General features: G+C 43.7%; 1 protein-coding gene across 1 annotated transcript in view; it reads left to right on the top strand.

Annotated features, from left to right (window-relative positions):
• LOC311622983 (F-box/LRR-repeat protein 21) overlaps window positions 1-20,692 on the top strand; it is a 71,738-nt gene that overhangs the window by 32,753 nt on the left and 18,293 nt on the right. The window lies entirely within an intron of this gene.

The raw sequence follows: 20,692 nt of genomic DNA, 5'->3' as shown, positions 1-20,692 counted from the left end.
CTTGTGTCCTGCTGTCTTTATGAGGAGGGCATTCCCCTACTAACCTACAGGGAGAGAATGACAGTCACATGGAGCAGACTCATTCTAGCCACGCCTCCCAGCTGAAGCCACCCTAGCACACCCCCAATTTACATTAGAAAGTTTCCTGCTCTCAGGATTATTGAACACAATTAACTCCATTGTGTTTAAGGAAATAGTAAGGGAATTAAAGTAAAAATAGGCTAACCCAGTGGGCAGTCCACGGCTTGTGAGCCACATGCGGCTCTTTGGCCCCTTGAGTGTGGCTCTTCCACAAAATACCATGGCCTGGGCCAGTCTATTTTGAAGAAGAAGTTTAAGTTTAAAAATTTTGGCTCTCAAAAGAAATTTCAATCGTTGTACTGTTGATGTTTGGCTCTGTTGACTAATGAGTTTGCCGACCACTGAGCTAACTAACTGAACATTTGCCCTGACTGAGGCTGGCCTATGTCCATTTTGCAGTGGTGTTTCAGGCCCGGAAGACACTGTCCTTGTTCTTTGTGGATAACCAGTGAGTGTAAGGAATGTCCAGATGATTGCTACCTGTTAGAGATCTTTTATTACAAACACTGATCTGTTAATAGACATAGTTGGATAAGACCTGGATCCTCTCTTAGCTATATTTCCTCATAAATAAATATATGTGGAAGTACAATGACTTGCTGGGCTATGGTTACTGAAGGGCATTGAACCTTTGCAAGATACACTCAACTATCAGCATTATAAATTGACCTCATTTCTCCCCCCATGCCTCATGCCTTGACCATTTTATTTTTCTTAGCACTTTCACCAAAGATAGAGAGGACCAGGAGGAGGCAGAGAAATTCAAATTGGCTATAATTCAATTTTTTTTTTCAAGTGTTATGTCTGTGGTGATAAAAACAAAACAAAACAAAACTCTTTTACCTATGTGGAGACTATTACCTTTTCTTTCCTCTTTTAGTTCAACATTCTCATCTCTAGAAAAGCTTGAGTTAAAATTATTGTAATAGAGTCCATCCGGTAGGCTCAGCCATTTCCTCCTGTCTTGTCTCTGGTTCTCTGTAACTGTCTTCTGCTCCCCATAAGGTAGGAAATGAGTTTGTACTAAAATATCAAAGCGAGAAGGCTGGTCATATTCCAGGAGTTTATGAACAGATTGATTTTATATGTTGTATGATTTTATATGTTCTTTCAGGGTGCTATTACAACATACCATTGACTGGTTTATAAACCAAAGAAATTTACTGGTTTATAAACCAAAGAAATTTAGGTATCACCATGGTCAGGTCCAGCCGGAGAGCAGACTGCCTACTCCTCCCTATGTCCACACCTAGGAGAAGTGGGCGATGGAGCTCTGTGAGCCTCTCCTCTACAGGCACTGATCCTATTCTCGGGGCTCCACCCTCATTACCCCAGTGCCTCCCAAAGGCCCATCCCCTAATACCATCACACAGGCACTGGGATTTCAACATGTGATTTTGGGGGGACATTCAGACCATAGCAATTAATATTAAATCATAAATAGAAAACAATGGAGAGAAACTATTTGATAGAGAGGCCAAAGTTATAAATTTGAAGGTAACCTCCCAGCATAGAGTCTTATTCTTCCTCCTCCCCCCAACCTCCCCCGATTAAAAATGTAAATTTAAAGGAAAACTTTACCAGAGATGTAATAAAATTGAATTAGCTAGAAGAAAAAAAGGTTGGGGGAACCTTGCCAACATACATGGCTGTATGGAATACAGTACATTGTGTGGGGTCATTAAATTTGTGTAGCTAACCAGTCTTAACTTTTACCAAGTCTAGAAACATGTTCAAAATTAGCTAAACTATGCTACAAGTTTAAATGCATGTCCTCAGTGTAAGGAATACAAGACAAAGAAAAATTAGTCTCAATACTGGAATGAGGAGAATGCTCTGCTTCCAAACCCTAACTAACACAAAGCCTCAAAATGTGTTCACAGAATTGACTTGAACCAAACTCTATCCCCATCGATGAGGTAGTAGCCTCCTTGCTTTCTGCTTTAGTAGAGACGGACAAGCACCAATAACTTAGCATGTATTAGAACGAAGACTAGCGAGTGCCTGTAGGCTTTTGGTAGTGTTGGTTGATCCAACCCATAGGCACAACATGGACAGTCCTTCCTGAAATTCAGTCATCGGTGGTGTTTTCCAGCTAAAAGCAGAGCTAATGTTTGTTTTTTCTGACTGTTTCTTTCATTTGGTGAGGGCAGTAAGCTCATGAGGCTGGCATCAGACGGTGACCTCTCTGTGGGTCACTTACCTCTTCCTGCCCTAGGACCCCAGGCAGAGCCTTGACCCCAGCCTGTCATCTCAGGATGGAGATGGCAGAGCCTAGTCCGCTGAGGGGCTGAGCTAGAGCACATAAGGGAATCAGAGCAAGTTTATTCCTACTCATGGAGACTGGCGTCTTCCTTGTCATCTATTAGAACGTGGAAATGGATGTACACCTTAGTCTGTTTTCAGTGTTCTGTGCCTGGAATAGGCAGCTGAAGCCCTGAGAGGATCTCATTAGAGATGGCCTTGTTTGTGGGGACATTCTGGCAGCCCATGTAACATGCTTCTATGTGGGATGTGTACTTCAGAGGGACTCTTGAGTCTGAGTTCCTTACTCTGTTGTAGATAAAGTGAAAGATGTTTACACCCCTGGTATGGGTAGGCAGACATCTTTCCTTGCCAATTTTCTCTCCTATTCTCTTCTCTCTGATAAGCCATGCACCAAATAAAACACTCTATTTTCTTCTCTTAAGGCTCAGGTCGGCAAACTCTTTAGTCAACAGAGCCAAATATCAACAGTACAACGATTGACATTTCTTTTGAGAGCCCAATTTTCAAAACTCAAATTTCTTCTAACGCCGCTTCTTCAAAATAGACTTGCCCAGGCCATGGTATTTTGTGGAAGAGCCACACTCAAGGGGCCAAAGAGCCGCATGTGACTCTCTAGCTGTGGTTTGCCAACCACTGTCTTTAAGGCAGTGGTGTACTTTTGTTGATAATTTCCTTATTTGTTTTTAAGTAGTTATATCCTCGTTCTGATTATAAAAGTAATACCTTCTTATTGCAAAAATTACCCCAAACTTTCAAAAAAGTATAAAACAAGTTTTCCACAAACATTTGGATTTGGGGTGTATGTGTTTCTCTCCTTTTTTTTTCTTCTTTTTTAAAAAAATATATTTTATTGATTTTGTACAGAGAGGAAGGGAGAGAGATAGAGAGTTAGAAACATCGATGAGAGAGTCATCGATCAGTTGCCTCTTGTACACCCCCTACTGGGGATATGCCCGCAACCAAGGTACATGCCCTTGACCGGAATCGAACCCGGGTCCCTTCAGTCCCCAAGCTGACGCTCTATCCATTGAGCTAAACCGGTTTTGGCTGTGTTTCTCTTTTTATTTTTATCTAGTGTCTCTTGTCAGGAAAACACCAGTGTTTTATTAAATAGGCACTATCTTAAACTGAGCATAGCACTAAAAGTTACGTGAAAGACCAAGGATGGTTTTTTAAATTTTATTTATTGATGAGAGAGAGAGAGAGAGAGAGAGAGAGAGAGAGAGAGAGAGAGAGAGAGAGAGAGGCAGCAATATGTAGTTCCACTTTTATATGCATTCATTGGCTGCTTCTTATATATGCCCTGGCCACAGATCAACCTGCAGCAGCCTTGGCATATCGGGAAGACACTCTAACCAACTGAGCTACCCACCAGAACAAGGCTATGCGTTTCACTAGCACACTAAATAGCAGAAATGGTGGGTTTGCCCAACTGCTTCCATTTGGGTAAAATTTAAATGAAACCTTGTTGGATTTCCTTCGCTGTGAGCGGGCATGGAAACCATTTCTTTAGTCTCTTTGATCTTTGCTTGGATTGGCCTTTGTGAAAGGGATGAGGCCAATGCACTTTGCCAAGTACTGTGGGCCTGGGTGTCCTGACTGAACACACCGGGCTCCCTCCCTCTCCCTTCCTCAGAGTTTCGCTGGACAGAGCCTACCTGGAAACACCCGGCTATGCTAAAGTGGTGGTTTAGGAACCACATGCATTCAGAACAACCCCCAGAACCGCTCAGTGAAAGTCTGCCTCATCGTGGGGAGAGTGTGGAGTCGCCATGAGTGGGTTACATGACTTGAAAATGCTAAGTAAACACTTAAGTCATAGATTCTACCTCCCCAACATACCCCCGGAGCCTAAAGCAGCATTTTCTAATAAGCCACTTCCTTTTTCATTAATGGGATAATGAAGGGGGCAGATTGTGGTCCTTACAATGGAGTATTAAGTTTGATTTGTTTTAAGTTAAGTTGTAAACCACTGGAGGTGAAAAGCTCTCTTTACGAAATGAAGACACATAATACAACTCCGTGTTGTGTCTAATGCAGCACTTGAAGGGTAGAGGGATGTGCCAGGGGCTTCTGGCTAGAGGTCCTTGAGGAAGTATATCTAAGTCAGGGGGGCTGATGTGCAGTGCCCGTCCCATCATTCCTGCCGATGTCCAAGGGAGACCCCACTCATCAGGTGTGTTCTTCTCTCCAGCTGCACTCAGTCATGACCTCAAAAAGGAAGATCACTGTAGCCTATGAGTTTTAAATTAGACATAAGCTTTCCCAATAAAGCACAGCCATACAATTCAGGAACACTATACGTGCTCTTTATTTAAAGTCATTGTTTTCAAATGAGAGCCTCTTGGTTTTAAAGTAAGGTGACCTTATTTTAAAGTCCTGCCTGAGAATGTTGTGTGGGAGTGACCATTTGATGCTAAGATTCCAGAACGTACTAAGCCCCAGTCAACAGACAACCCCCCACTCTATCAAATACTTACCCACAGTGGGCTTATTTCCTCACCCTGTTTCACCATCTGCTAGTACTTTGACCAACACAAAGCAAACAGCCCCGGGGCCATCTCGGGAGGTGCAGATGACCCAGAGCATGGTAAACAGATGTGTCTGGCCCACTGAGCTTTGAACCCTGAAATTGCACCACACACAGACCCAGTCAGAGCACGAGCATTGCCAGAGGTTACAACACACACATTCTTGGCATCATTGTTCTGATGGACTCAGAGCAGCTGAATGTCTTAAACTGAGTGATAAATGAGCTACGACCATGGGAGAAATGATGCTCTCCTGCTCAGGGATTCAGACGCCTCTCTCTGGCTGCTGATACCGCCTGAAAAAGAACCTGCCAACATGAACAATTTTCAAAGCTACAACCATCTTCACTGTTCAGCAACTGCGCGCCATCACACATTTGGTGGGCACTGTGTGCAAGGCACTTAGCTAGGCACTGTGAGAGTGTGAAGGGGAGGAGGGAGGCAAGCAAGCCGGGGCATACCGAGGACCTGGGAAGGGCCAACCCTGGACTGAGAATGAGGGTGAGTGTGGGCTCAAGAGGGCAGAACGGGTGGAAGGGGTGCTGGCTGTCCGGTAGCTGGCTGAGCCCGGGAAGCATTTCAGAGGGCCTTGTCAACCAAGCCTAACCCCACGGTTTGCTTGTTTCCAACAATAAAGATGGAATTTTTGAATTTCACTTGACTCTAGGGAGAGCTGGAACTGCTCCAGGGATATTTGTGTCATGGTTAGGACAGGGAAGTCATGGTTAGAATTTAAATACCTTTTGTGTGTTTATCTGTTTTTCAAGTCTACTTTAAAAAAAAATTTTTTTTTTCTGTTATTGTTACATAGGACCTACCAAGAAAAGGCATTTGGTTGGACTTGGTGGACATAGAAGACAGAAAATGTGACCTTTAGAATAGACCACCTTACCCAGACAGTAGGGCAAACAGAAGCTTTTAGGGGAAATGTAACAGTCCTAGCCTGGAAGTATCTTCTGTGATTCCGAATTCAGGTAATTTCTCTCTGCAGTTAACAAAGGAGTATCCATCTATATCAGTCTGTATCAGTCAGGGCTCTCCAGAGAAACAATAGTATGTGTGTGTGTGTTTGGGAGGCAGGGGGTGGGGAGGGGGAGAATATGAATCAGAATGAGAATGAATTACTTTAAGGAATTTACTCCAGCAAATGTGGAGGCTGGCAAGTCCAAAACCCTCAGGGCAGGCGTCCGCAGGGAGGAGAGCCAGGGAAGAGCTGATGTTGGAGCTTAGCGTCAGTCTGGAGGCAAATTTCCCCCTCTTCTTTGTGGGGGACCACCACCTTTGTTCTCTTAAGACATTTAACTGATTGAGTCTCCTCCACTTTTTGGAGGGTAATCTCCTTTACTCAGGCTGCTGATGCAGCTGTTAATCTAAAAGATGCCTTTGCAGAGATGTTTCGCTGGTGTTTGACCGAACGCCCGGGAACTTTGGCCAGCCACGTCGGAACACAAACAAGCCACCACACCATCTTCGCACCTTTGCGCGGGGAGTCACAGGTTAGCTCTGGGCGCTGGCTTCAGGGGTTGGCCTGGCACGGAAAGAAAGCATGGCCTGCTGTGGAGCCTGTGGCTGTGGGAGCCTTCGGGGGATTTTGTTTTGTTAGTTTGCCTTATGGAAGTTTATATACCTAACTGCAAACTCACTGAGCACGTTCCTTACAGTCTGGCCAATTTTAAACTTTTAAGGAGGAGTTAGAGGGGAAATAAGACATAGTGAACATGATTGAGCCAGGGAAACATGTCTAACTCCCGCATTTCATTGGCATGTTTTGCATCTGGGGAGCACTCTGCACGTCTTGGTATTTCATCACCAAACATACAGAAACACAAGGGCCGCGAGAGAAGAGCGAAGTGTGGGTAGTGTGCGAGAGCCCACAGGGAATCCCACAGGTGCATCCAATCTCACAGCAAATAGCAGGCTGTTCCAACTTGGAAAAAAAAAGGCAAGAGGGATTTCTGGCCCATGGTGTTTGAAACAAAAATCACCTACTACATGACTTCATGTTTTTGTCCATCATTATGAAATATTTTGAAACATCTCTTCATTATCCAAAGTTACAGTTTGTCCATTTCTCCCCCAAACCATGCTAAAAATAAAAAAAAACAACATTGAAAACGTTGCTTTGGGGCGGGTGCAGGGTGAAGGGGGGGGGGGTCAATGGGGGGAAAAAGAACAACAAGGGATTTCTAGAATACTTGCAACGAGGAAGATACTTGTTAAAAAAGAAAGGCAATGTTGCTTTGCTAAAATTACAGCCGGGTTCTCTATACATCCTCCATGTGACAATTCAGGGGACTTTATCCCTTGGTGTTTCTTATAAGGAGAACCAAGAGCCTTCTTGTATTTGCGGTTACTCCCTCATTTGTGTCTGCTCCTGGTTTTGTGCCCAAACGGAAGCTCAGACAAGTCCAGTGATGACTGTCCGACCCTGAATCCTGAGAAGCTCTCTTCTACATCCATTGAACTGTCTCCAAGGATGGTCTCTCTTGGATGGCGACTCCTTCCCAGTCTCATGGCCCGATGGGAGCTCCAGGTCTGATATTTTCCCTTGTGTGTCTCACATTCACCTAAAGCACAGAATGCCCGGAAGCAAAGGTAGTGCTCTCTCCTGTGAGAGACTGAAAATGGCGAGAGTCTGTGGTTATAGGGTCTTACCTGAGGTGAGGTGTTTGATCACAGATGGAGAATGAGTGACAATAAACATTTTTCATTGGGGACAAACTATTGGGGAGCTTGTGTAGAATAGCTTGAATCTTCTGAGATGGGATAAGTAGAAAGTATGAAGGTGGCGAGGAAACAGCCATGAGCTCGACATGAAGCATGGTTTGGACTGGCCACTGCAGCTGAGAAATGGGAAGTGAAGACAAGGGTTGCCAAGCAGCTGGGCCCAGGAAGCCAGGCTCTGCGACTTTCGGGAAGGGTCTGGCTGCCTGGGAGTGGGAGCAGAGGACATGATAAGCAGGAGAGCTTCAGCCCAGGGTTGACAAGCTTGAAGGGAAGGGCTGCCTTGAGTTCTAAGCTAGACAGAGAGGCAGAGAGAAGCCAGCTGGGACATGGGAGAAGTTGGAGCACCTGAACTTGTCATGAGATGAGTGTGCAGTACCACTTGGAATGCTTTCTCTGCCCTTGGAGCTTCCTGCAGCAGCCACCACCATGTATCCTGTGGGCGTGCCTTCTCTGAACATGCTTTGCTTCCACCCAAATTCCCTCCCCATCCGTAAGGTTCAGGTCCAGTCCGGCCTGCTTTCTGAATTCCTCCGAGCTGCTCCTAGATTTGTCAACACCCCTTCTTGAAATTCCTTCAGAACTTTTCATTCTGAGACACTTAAATTATTCCAGAATTATAGTCATGCTGTACCCATTTTACAGGGGTGGGCAAAAGGAGGTTTACAGTTGTGTTGTATTAAAAATACAGTAAATAATGATACAGGATAAACGCTGTGTTTTGTGCACTCACAACTGTAAGCCTACTTTTGCCCACTCCCGTGTATATCTCATTTCCTTGTAAAGATGTGCAGTGTCTTCAGGAATAAGAACGGAGTCAGGTGCTGCTTTTATTCCCCTAACCTGGTGGAACACTGTTTGATCGCATGTATGTTTAATTGTAAAAGTATTGGTTGATTATCCTGCAATCGGCATAACTCCATACACTTATTTCTAAGCTACTTGGTGGATTTTGTCAGATTTTTTGATATTTGAGAATTTGCAAGATGCTGTCCGGTCTCTCATGAGAAACTCCAAATAAATGTATAACAACTCTTATTTCCAATATTATTTATTTATTTCTAGGAACCATTTTATTCCAATAAAATATTCATGGGAGAGAAGATCCCATGCGTTCATTTGCAGTTATTAAATTATGAGAGAATCAAAGGAACTGAGTCTCTCTGACATGTTTCCTTGGATTAAATATGGAGCAAATTTGCACTTTTTAATATGGAGAATACTTAAGCATTACTTAATACTTATTTGTTGCTCGATGCTGACACCATATTAAAAAGTGCAAATTTGCTTCATATTTAATCCAAGGAAACATGTCAGGAGAGAGTCAATTCCTTTGATTCTCTCATAATTTAATATTATGATAGGTTATGATAAAGGAGAACAATTAGTCTGTTGTATGGAATGTAACTATTCTGGATGAAACGAAATAGCTGCCAGCAGCTCAGTTCTGCCTCTAGCTGGCTGGTTGCCTTGGACGAGGTGCAGGAGTGGGCTTTGGGCTTCCGCAGGGTGGAGCAGTTTGGGAACCCCTGCAACAGGCAAGTCCACATGGCCACTTAGTGGCCTTCCACTAGTGGACGCCATTGAGCAGACTTTAGGACCTCTGTTCTCCAGACTGCCTGCATTTCCCATCCTGACTGATGACGCTTTGGGGTCAGAAATGGTATAGGATTATGAAAGTTGTTGGCATAATTCGATTCCATCAGCTATTCTGAAGGTTTTTCCTGGCCCCCTGGCTTTGAGTCATGTCCGCACTGTGAGCTTGCAGTTTTGCCATCACAGCTAGTTCCCCCTTTCCACATGTGAAAAATGCTGATCCTTATAGTGCACTGCTCCTTCTTAATAGAGCAGTTAATCTCTTTCTACATATTAAAGGCAAGTATCAACCTCCCTGGGCTCCTGGACTATTTTCACTGGCAAAATCCTAGGAGACTACTTAAGTTGTAGAAGTTCAGGACAGCGAGAAAGCTTAGCAGTCATTCTGGGCAAATCCGCTTGTTTTACAGAAGAAAGTCAAGTCCAGAGAGAAGTGATTGCCCCAAAGCCACCCACTCCCCCAGGGAATGAGGCCGGGCAAGAATCCAGGGATAATGGTGAGACAGGTAGAACCAAAAAGGGCCCCTTAACCAACCACAGGGTTCCTTTATCCCACTGCTTTCACTGTCCTCTCCAACACCTGCAGTGACTGGAAGGTATGTGAGTTGCCATATCCATTAGCCTATTTTTATGTAAACGTCCTTAATTTTGCCTTTATTGGCAGGCAGCTCATTATGTGCTAAGTACTGGGCTTAACTCTTATGATGCATTGTGTCTCATTTGATCCCAGGCCCTGCAATCCAGGTTTACAAGGACTGGCTCTAGTCAGCGCCTGGGGCATAAATCCCAGCTCCACTCTCCAAGGTGGGGGAAAGTGATATACCCTCCCTGCACCTCACTTTCCTCTGCTCGGTCTGGGGATCATAACAGAACCTTTTTTCTAGTCAGTGAGATAAAGCATACAGGCCCCTTACTTAGCAAGGGACCTGGCCCATAATACACACCCCAGAAATGTTAGCAATTGTTTCAATCAGTCTTAGGCCTTAGTTTTCTTCATATTGAGATTCAGCATAGGAACTGTCTACAGGTCCTATTTCACCTTCATCATGTGAATGAACTATTGAAAGTGTGTATCGCTAGCAATGTGTTGATAACTGTATTGCTTTTGCTTCATCATAGAAATACTGTTTTTGTGTGAAATGAATGCATAAAACCAAAACGGTTTAATTATCCTTTGGGGGGAAAAAATCAATGCTATTATGGTTTATTTTCTCATGATGCCTCTCTTTGCCCTGACATTTAAAAAGATCAAACACAAACCAGAAAATACTACAGATAAAAGGCAGCATCACATTTCTTCCTCAGAGTCTCTCTCTCTTTTTTCTTTTAAACATTGGCACTTGGTTCATGGCTCTGGCCAAAAGTGAGAGTCGGAATTTGGGATTATGTGCTTTTTATTTATTTTTTAAAAATATATTTTATTGATTTTTTAGAGAGGAGGAGAGAGGGATAGAAAGTTAGAAACATCGATGAGAGAGAATCATCGATCAGCTGCTTCTTGCACACCCCCTACTGGGGATGTGCCTGCAACCAAGGTATATGCCCTTGACCAGAATCAAACCCGGGACCTTCCAGTCCGCAGGCTGACACTCTATCCACTGAGTCAGCATTATGTGCTTTTTAATCAGTAGGAATTTATTAATTGCAGCTAACTTTTTGCTCCATAAAAGGGGACAGAGAAGACCTTGGTTTTCCATCTGGCTAATGGGAGGTGCATTAGCGCCACATAACACTACATCTGCATGCTTACAAGTTACACAGTTCTTGCTTTCTTGTTAGTCGTCTAAGTTAACACACTGCAGCCCAAGGATTCTGCTTGAATCCTCTGACAGGCTCAGCATTCAGAGCAATAGCTGCTTACAGTTTGGTGCGTAGCAGACCTGAAAGCCAGGGTTCCAGATATAAATAGTATGCACAGTTGGACAACGGCATTACCGTCAGGGTGAGGTCACTTCCAGGAAAACACTGACATGTAGCAATGGGAATAACATCTGGCCCTTCAGCAGTTGCATTTGATTTAGACTTGGACATCCTACGTGAAATAGAGGCTGTATTTATTAATAACATCGGTTTCCATGCAGCTCACTCATTTGAACTTGAAAAGCAAGACCTCCACAGCCTAGTCATTAAACTTACTGTGTTTAGGGGGTGGATGCTCTCTTGATTTAGTAATTGCTTGCTTGCTTGTTCCTCATGCCACATGGGCAAAGAGGACCTGGGGAACGAAGTTTGCCTTTTTGTTGGTGGTGGTGGTGAGAAGCCAGGGCTGGAGAAAAGACCCATTAAATAAGATAAGATCAAAATGTGGATCTTTTTCTATTTCAATATCCGGATATCATTTTATTTTTTTTCCTGTATAGCAGTAAAACCCTCAACATTTTTTATTTTATTTTATTTTTTTGGCTAGGTGCATGGCCAATCCAAATAGAGACTTTATCCCAGCCTTTTGTGGGTATGGAACTATTATAGATATAAAAGTAAGTTATGGCCAATGATATACATAAGCAGAAATAGTGCGTGAGAATTCTAGAGAGTGTTTTTAAAAGGAGGTTATGAAGATCCGTCCTTCTTCCTGTGTTTAGATTGTGGTTCCAATGGCAGGAACTTCAGTCGTCATTTTGGACCAGAGTTGGTCTTAAAGATGGAAGGTACATAGAATGAAACAATGAGGTAGAAACAGCCTTAGCCTCTGACACCATGGAAGATCTTAATAATCCTGGACAGAGGACCTCCAGATTATTGTGGAAAGTAGAGAAAAAAATAATAATAAGCAGTCATGTGAATACAATAAAAATATACAGCTCAACAATTTGTCAAAAAGGAAAGCTTCATGTAATTACCACTTGGTCCGTTTTTGTAAATATTCTATGTCAAATGCATCTTTTGCATTAGTCAGGCTGCCCAGGCAGTCCTGAAATGGCTTGAAAGAGCAAGAAAAGGAGACTGTGGGCTAGGGAACTGGGTTGGGATGAGGAGTCCCTCATGCAGGAAGGAATTTGCGTTGTATGAACCTCCCACTGGTGCTAAAAGCAGGAGCACCCAGGTTTTCTTATCAGCTTTCCCAGACGAGGCGCAGAGGGCAAGGTGGAAGGGGTGAGACTTAAGAAGTGTCAGTAGTCAAACATCCAGAAATGGAGTCAGACTGTTACCTAAACCACATTGGTAAAGGTAAAAACACACATTTTCATTTAAATGTATCCTCTTACACAGTACTTCCCATTTTTTCTCGCCTGTTCTTTTTATATGTATTCCCCTTTCTATCCATTTTTGCCATCCTTTTGACTAATTATTTGTATATTTGCATTTATGCTTCTATTAACTAAAGAGATTTGTGTGATTTTTAATTATTCTTTTAATATTTCTGCTAGAGATAATAGCATGCATTTTGACTTTTCAAAATCCAATGTTAATTGGTGTTTCTTTCTGGACAGGGCAATGGTTTTATTTGATGCTTTAACTCCCTGCTATTGTTTGTATTTTAATTTTTCTATCTTTTAAACTCACAGTACATTATTGTTATATTATGCAGTTGAAAGACATTTAAATTTACCCACATATTTTTCATTTTCATTGTTCTTTGTTTCTTGCTACACCTCCAAAGTTCCATCTGGAATCATTTTCCTTCTAACTGAAAGATACTTTTAAATATTTTTCTAGTGCAAGCCTCCTGGAGAAGCCTGAATTTCATCATCTTTCCATTTCTGAAGAATATTTTTGGGTTGGTATAAAATTATAGATTTACAGTTATCTATTTTCAACACTCTGGAGATATTCCAATATCTGTTTGTTCTCATGATCTGTATTTAGAAGTCATCTATAAGCCCAACAATAACTCCTTTAATGGTAATCTCTCTTTATTTGCTTTGGGCTGCTCTTATAATTGTTTTGGTTTGTGTTTTATTTTGGTTTTGGTTTTGAACAGTTTTACCATGATGTACCTGGGTGTAAATTTCTGTTTATTTCTTCTTAGGTTTCCTACAGCTTCCAGAATATCTTTTATCCATTTTTGGAAATCTCTCAGCCATTCTCTCTTAAAACATTGCTTCTGCTTCATTCTCTCTGTAATCTCCTGCAATTATACTTATGTAAAACCTGCATCTCATTGTCTTCACCCTGCCTCTTATATTCTTTTATATGTTTCATTATTGTTTTCTGTCCATGCTTTATTCTGAAATTTTTTTCTTTTTCTAACCAACACTTTTCAAATTTTAATGTCTTTACAGTCACCTGGAAATCTTATTAAAATGTAGATTCTACTTCATGAGGTCTGTAATATCCTACTAATATCTCTAAAAAGCTCCCAAACATAAAGAGGACATTAAGTAAAAATTAAGAAAGTATGAATAAAGTATAGGCTCTAGTTAATAATGTATCAATACTGGTTCATTAATTGTGACAAATATACCATATTAATGTAAGATGTTAATAATAGAGGAAATTGCATATGGGCTATGAGTGTTCTCTGTGTTATTTTTGCAACTTTTCTATAAATCTTGAATTATTTTGAAAAAAACATTTATTTTTTTAAAAAAACTACTCCCAGATTATGGCAATGCATCTGGACTACAAATCAGTTTAAGTACAATATTCTAACCTATTTTACCCATTTTCTACTTAGTTATACCTAATCTACTATTAAACCCATTCATTAAGTTCTTAATTTCAATTATTATATTTTTAATTTCCAAAACTATGTTTGATTCTTTTTTTGATAGTGCTAGTTTTCTAACAAAAATTCTCAAGTTTTCCCTAACTGGATTGGCTCAGTGTATAGAGTGTCAGCCTGCAGACTAAATGGCCCCAGGTTTGATTCCAGTCAAGGGCATGTACCTTGGTTGCAGGCATATCCCCAGTAGGAGGTGTGCAGGAGGTAGCTGGTCGATGTTTCTCTCTCATTGATGTTTCTAGCTCTCTATCTCTCTCCCTTCCTCTCTGTAAGAAACCAATAAAATATATATATTTTTAAAAATTCTCAAGTTTGTCTTTTAGCTCTGAATATAAACAGCATCGTTACCGAGAGTCTGTATGGCAACTCTCACATTGCGAGAAGCTCTCGTGAGCCTCTTTCTTATCTCCATTGATTTTCTTATTTTGCTTTCACGTTGTCTTGTCTCTGAGTAGCTCTGGTTACTTTTAATCTTGTGTTGGATATTGCATTGACAAAAACTTTTGTAGAAATAGACAACTAAGATGAGGCTATAATTCTAGAGAGGAATGATGTTTGCTTTTGCCAGATCCCTAAGCATCCCAACAAGCCAGACTGAGCTCAAGAAACCTTACAAGATTGAGATGAGCTACAGTCCCTGCAAAGTATCTGTTTTGAGAAGCGGACCCCGGCTGCAGTGAGGAGATAGACTGGAGTGTGGCCGGCAGGACTGAGAAGTGCAGTGCGGGGGACACGGCAGCATTGCCACTGTGTCTCAGCCGGCCGTGGAGGTGGGGAGAAGCAGACCTCAGAGATTTTAGGAGGGAACATGGACAGCAAACAGTCACCCACGTCTTCACTTTGCTCACTTGGAATCTCTATTGCAACCCAGCAGAGAGCATCTGAATGGAGATCCATAGTCCTGTCGTCCTCTCTTATGACCCGGCACATAACTCAGAATGGCCAGCCTCCCGCAGGCCTTCTGTAGTGACAGCTTGGGAGTGTGAAGAGGCTGAGCACAGGCCCTGTGCATGTGCACTCCGGGGTAAAAGCTCCTGCCCCTTCTCTGGGTGCCACCGCTGTCCTTTCTCTCTGCCTCCTGTTGTCAGCTATCTCAGCTGAATATATTCATCCATTCCGGCCCAAGGAAGTGACTTGGGTTAGCCTACGCCTGGAGTCTCCCTGAGCTAGGAAAGCATTAAGTCACCCATGTGAATTTTCTAAGTCAAGTTACATGCTTCACCTCCATTTTCTGTTCCCTCTCTCTTCCTATGTGTATGCGGCTTTTCCCCGGGAGCTCCCATCCAGGCTAAGAACAAATGACACACTAATGTGTTCAAATGGTCTCTTATGTGGTCTCTGTGAGAGAAAGTGCCAGGATGTGTACGGGAGGTTATGGGGCAGTGGAAAGTATCCATGGCAATGTTATCCTGTTTAGTAAACATGTGAAGAGAATTTATGCTGATATAATCAAAGCATAACTTAGAGGTGCACTCTGTCAGGTCCAAATTCAAAACTGGTATTTTCCACTGGTTGACTGCAAAGCAACAACAGGATTCATGCATGTTGTACCTCGAACTTTATAGCAATAGTGGGGCATCTTTCTCGAACGTTGGATAATGGCCACTGTCAGGTCACTCAGGGGCACAGCCACGACTCACAGCAACAGCAGATTTCATTGAGGACCAGTTCACACACTTTTTTTCCTGCAGTACAATGACCTTTGATTATCCCTAATCCACCGAATATTTCATTTTTACTGTTGTCTTCCTTGCAAATTCTGCAAGTATGTTAAGTAGAAACATTTACACGAAACCCCAGATGCTTGCTCAATGCAGTCAGCATTCATCAGGCGTGGTCTCTGGCCACCACTGAGCAGTGTGCCTCCCGCTGCTCCTCATTGGAGACCTCCGTCTCCGCAGGTGTCCCCACTTCCCTCGGCGCATTCGGCATTGCCTAGAGCTTATGTCTCTTGTCCAAACTTGGCCCAAGGAAAGGGATGAAAAGCAGTAGCGTGATGCAGTTTCCTGGTGGAAGATGGAAGGTCCGGTTACGTTGGCTTTGAAATAGATGTAAATTCCATTTTCTTACACATAAAGTAAGTCAAGACAAATAGGCATTGACGCATGGGTTCTTTGGGACTTGAACCAGACCTATTCACCCAGGAACTATGTGCTGCGAAGACACGAAGGTATCTAAGAGGACCGAAGAGTGGGGGCTTTCTAAGCAGAAATCTAGATCAAAAGCTCTCAAAGGCAAACGTGGTAAGTAACCAGTCGGTAAAGATTTGTGTAGCTATGGCAACAAATAACATATTGCCCTTGCTAATTGCAGATGATTCATTCTTGGGAGAACTTTTTCCTGGTGGCCTGTGTTATAGACATATCCTGGGTAGTGGTATGTGTATATTTTAAATACTCTATGAACATAAAAATTGCCCATTATTCAATTACCCAAAGAGCCATAACTAATCATTTGACTATGTTCTTATACTCGTTTTGTGATTCAACCTACTTTCTTTCAGTCAATCTATTATGAATAACACATTGTGCTGGTGAAAACAACGTGGAACTTTGCTGGGTTGGGATGTCACATGATCACTGATTAGTATAATGCTTAGATCATAGTAAGAATTCAGTAAACAGTTGAAGTAACAAAATGGCATGGGCAGCATGGTCTATTGGCCTTGGACTAACCCATAGTAGGCATGTACATATCTCTCTAAACCACTCGTTCTCAACCTGCTTAATGCCTTGACCCTTTAATACAGTTCCTCATGTTGTGGTGACCCCCAACCATAAAATTATTTTTGTTGCTACTTCATAACTATAATTTTGCTGCTGTTAATGAATCGTAATGTAAATATCTGTGTTCTCCGATGGTCAGGCTCTACAGCACTGACCCACAGGTTGAGAACTGCTAGCAGGGTCACCTAAGACCATTGGAAAGCACAGATACTTACATTACGATTCATAACAGTTAAGGGTCGTGGCATTAGAGGGTCGTGGCATTAGAGGGTCATAGCACTAGAAAGGTTGAGAACCACTGCTCTAAACTGATAACATGGATTCTGTTTTCAGTGATCCTTGCAATTACCTCAACCGATTTTTGGATGTATGGGATTCTGGTCATTCTTCTTTGTCTGCCATTCACTTTGACAGACTGAACCTACTCTGAGGTGGCACAGCCCGCTGCTGGGTCTGTGGCTGCCTTTCCAACCCTAGCGTTTTCCTGCAGAAAAACATAAGCAGAGCTCTCGGCGCCTGGGTGCTGAGTGCAGGAAAGAAGCCAGCTCAGCATCCCCCATCCTTAAGCCACAACATCACCAGGGTCCTTGGTACAGTCCCTCTTCTGCTCAGCCACCCTGACCGCCCCTGAAATCACAGATAGTGCCCAAAAGAGGATGCTGACTCAGTCACTCAGAACACCTAACTCAGATCAGCAGAATTAAACAACCTTATTCTGTCAGAAAATCTTATTGAGTCATTGTTTGGATTAAGTCATTTTCCAATCTGTTTATCCACCAGACCTCCCACGTTGAACGCTGTAGCTTTACTTTTTCGTTTTCCAAGTTACCAAAGAAGGAGGAAGAAGAAAAAGGAAATCTGGAGTCTGGCTTGTAATTCTCCACTCGGTAACACGAGAGGGAGAAGGGGAGCCAGAGGCCACAGGCAGCAGAATGTCGCCTGCTTTGTCTCGAAAGCACAGGCGCTTGTCTCCAGAAGGACAATCCGCCTCCCTAGAATCATATCAGAAAATTATTCCACACAAGTTTCAAAACAAAGACTTCAAATGAAACGCACAAAGAAGTAAACATGGTGAAACAGAGGATTTAAAAAATCTTTGAAATGTGCACAGCCAAAGATTTGTTTTGTGTCATTGGTGGGGTTTCAGGTTTAGCTCACATTTACCAGTTCCCTCTGGGACAAAAGTTTCTGGGGCTACAAGTTTCTGGAAGCTACTGTGAAGAGGCCCTGGGAGAGAGCACCAGCCAGCCAGAGGACAAAGACCCCAAGGCCGCATGGACAGAAAAGGTCTGTTAGCCTTCCCGTTGGCACCCCACCCGCTCCTGCCCGGAAATGCCTACACACTCCGCTGCCTGACTCATTGAGGACCAGACAATAAGCAAACATGTTTGCTGATTAAAAATCAGCCAATCTGGGATGTAAGGATTCCTTTCAAGTAGCTATATTACTCCATCTGCGAAGCACGTAGGAAGTCTGCTCTGTGTCGTTTTTTCCATTAACGTCCAGTCCTAACAGAATTCCAGCCACCCAACATCTGCTCCAAATTTGCACATGATTTATATGTATAAATATAGATAGACTTCAAGAGGGATCTTGTTCTAAATACAAGTAAAAGTGGAAAGATAGGCATTTAATTACTTTGTCAAATTTGTTTTAGGTCTTAGAACATCATATTGTCAACCAGATGTCAGTAGATCCACATCTATCATTTCATGTCAGCAAAACATGAGAGTGCTTCAGATGTATATGTCCCTTGTCATTCGGAATATTTTATGTAAGTTATTTCCATAACAACTGAGGGGAAGAGAGAAAGAAGATTCTGGTAAGTCTGCTCTAGGGCTGGTGAAACTCAGTGGTCACACAAATCAACTAAGCCATGCCTCATTTTCTTGATTCTCAGCTTGCTTTTTTGGTTGATAGTCTCATCAACCAAAGGTTTATTAAAAAGTTGTGTTTTTTTTTTTTTAAAGAAAATTAAAAGAAAACATATAATCATATTAGATTGAGGACAAAGGGGCGTGACAGTGTCACTCAAATGCCAGGAATTTCCTGTGTCTTCTTTGGCTGGGAATTTTGTGTTCGCTCACTCTGGCTAATGTGGGGAATGACGGGACTTTGGGGTGCGAGGTCGGATGTGGGGCGGCTGTGCCACTATCCCAGGGAAGAGACTATAACCACGTGGACTTGGGTGCATGGTGTTGATGGTGCGAGGGAGGAGCAGGAGGCTAGCTGGAGAGAGAATGGGGAGGGAATCAAATGGACTTGCCGACGTGCTACTATGGGAGATGAGGGAGAAGACGATGGGAAGGGTGGCTCTCGGGTTCCTGAATGGATGGCCCAACCATGTATTAAGATGGGAAATTCAACGACAGGCCAGGGGTCAGATCAAGAGTTTATGACTGACATGATGTTGAGTCTTCAAGTGGACATGTCCGCAGGGAAAGTGGGCAGGGTGCCGGCCCTCACCCCATTCACAGAGTCAGCTGTTGTCTGCATGCTAGGTTTGTGTTCGGTACAAACAGTTTTTGGAGAAAACAGAGTATAACCACAAAAAAAATAACAAACAACACTGGTGTAAGCAGTGGGGAATCACTGAAGGATCTGGATCAGGGAAACGAATGGGTTGTACTTGAGTGCACCTGGGAGCAGTAGAGACGCGATGGAAGGCGGTTTGAATCCGGGCTGGCCCCGGAGCAGCTGTTTGGATTTGGGCAAAAGAACTAAACTCAGGCCTTTGTCAGCACGAAGATGGCACTGCCTTCCTGGGGTTGTTAGGAGAATTGTAATTAAAATCCTGGGGTACTAAACACTTGATACATCTTGGTTCCCCTTCTTGTGGCTGAGTGCCTGTCGGTGCCATTCAGCAAGTAGGGTGGCAGGAAGTTAATTAAGAGTTTCCAGCAACCTCCCCGGGAGGCCCCTGTCCCCCTGGCACGGTTGTGTGAGACGGTTTGCATGAAACCTTTTCCCCTGACCTATGGGGAAAAGGGAACAGGGCCTCTGGCTGGTGGGGCAGGGCAGTGCTGACCAGCGTGGCACTGGGGGCTCCGATGGAAGGTGATCCCCGTGGTCATTTTCAGGAACTCGGGCAGAAAGAGGAGCATCTGGGCTTGGTCAAGGGGAGGGCAGTCATTCGGATAAGCAGGCTCTGTGATCTCAGAGCTGGCCTCCACTTGCCTCTCCTATTAGCGCCCTTTACTGTAATCTCAGCTGCTGCTCCTGGCCACGCCAGCTCACGGCTTCTTCCTCCTGCTGCCCGTTCCTCACTAGCTCCCAGCACACTCCGATTCTCACCCAGCCCCAGCCTTTGGGCACACTCTCGTTCTCTTCCTGCCCCGGGACTGGGTTTCTGCTTCTACAGTGAGGGGTGCTAGTCACTCAGGTATAATTTCTTTCTTACAAAGAAAGGGAATGTTTTCTTATTCTTTTTTTTTTTTAATTTCTTTATTGATTTCAGAGGAAGGGAGAGAGAGAAAAATCAGTGATGAGAGAGGATCATTGATTAGCTGTCTCCAGCACGCCCCCTACTGGGGATCAAGCCTGCAACCCAGGCATGTGTCCTTAGCTGGAACTGAACGTGGGACGCTTCAGTCCACTGAGCCAAGCCGGCTAGGGTGAATGTTTTCTTCTTATCTGGCCCTCTCCAGGCCTGGAGCCCTGCAGATTTCTCCTCCTGTTCTGGGCTGCTGCCCTCGCTGGCCCTCTCCTCTCGGGCAATGTCCTGAGCGACGGTGGGGAGAAGGGGCTGTGGCAGGCTCCCCTAAGGCCACCCCGGGCAGCGTGGCAGACTGTGGCTCTCTAGCACAGAGGCGGGTACTTCCCGTTGGTGGGAAACCCATGCCTCCTCTCTAGGATCTGGCTGTCTCAGAACAGATTGGAGCCAGCTGGAGGCTGGGGCAGGTGGATGCAGAGCAAGCTGGGCGGCTGGTTCCCTGGCTTTTCCTTGGCGGTAGAGTGAGGCCTCTGTAAGAGCCTCACCTGATGAATGGCAGGGTGAGCACTCACAGGTGCCAGTCTTTGAGCCTCCCAGCCCAGGCCTCACTTCCTGAACAGAGGCTCCTTTCAGCCCTCTCTCTCCTCTTTCTGGACTTCTGTTGCTG

The sequence above is a fragment of the Pipistrellus hanaki genome (assembly GCF_964339955.1).
Source record: "Pipistrellus hanaki genome assembly, chromosome: 5".
Lineage (NCBI taxonomy): Eukaryota > Metazoa > Chordata > Mammalia > Chiroptera > Vespertilionidae > Pipistrellus > Pipistrellus hanaki.
Note: the sequence above shows the minus strand (reverse complement) of the source record. Positions and strands in the feature narration are given on the sequence as shown.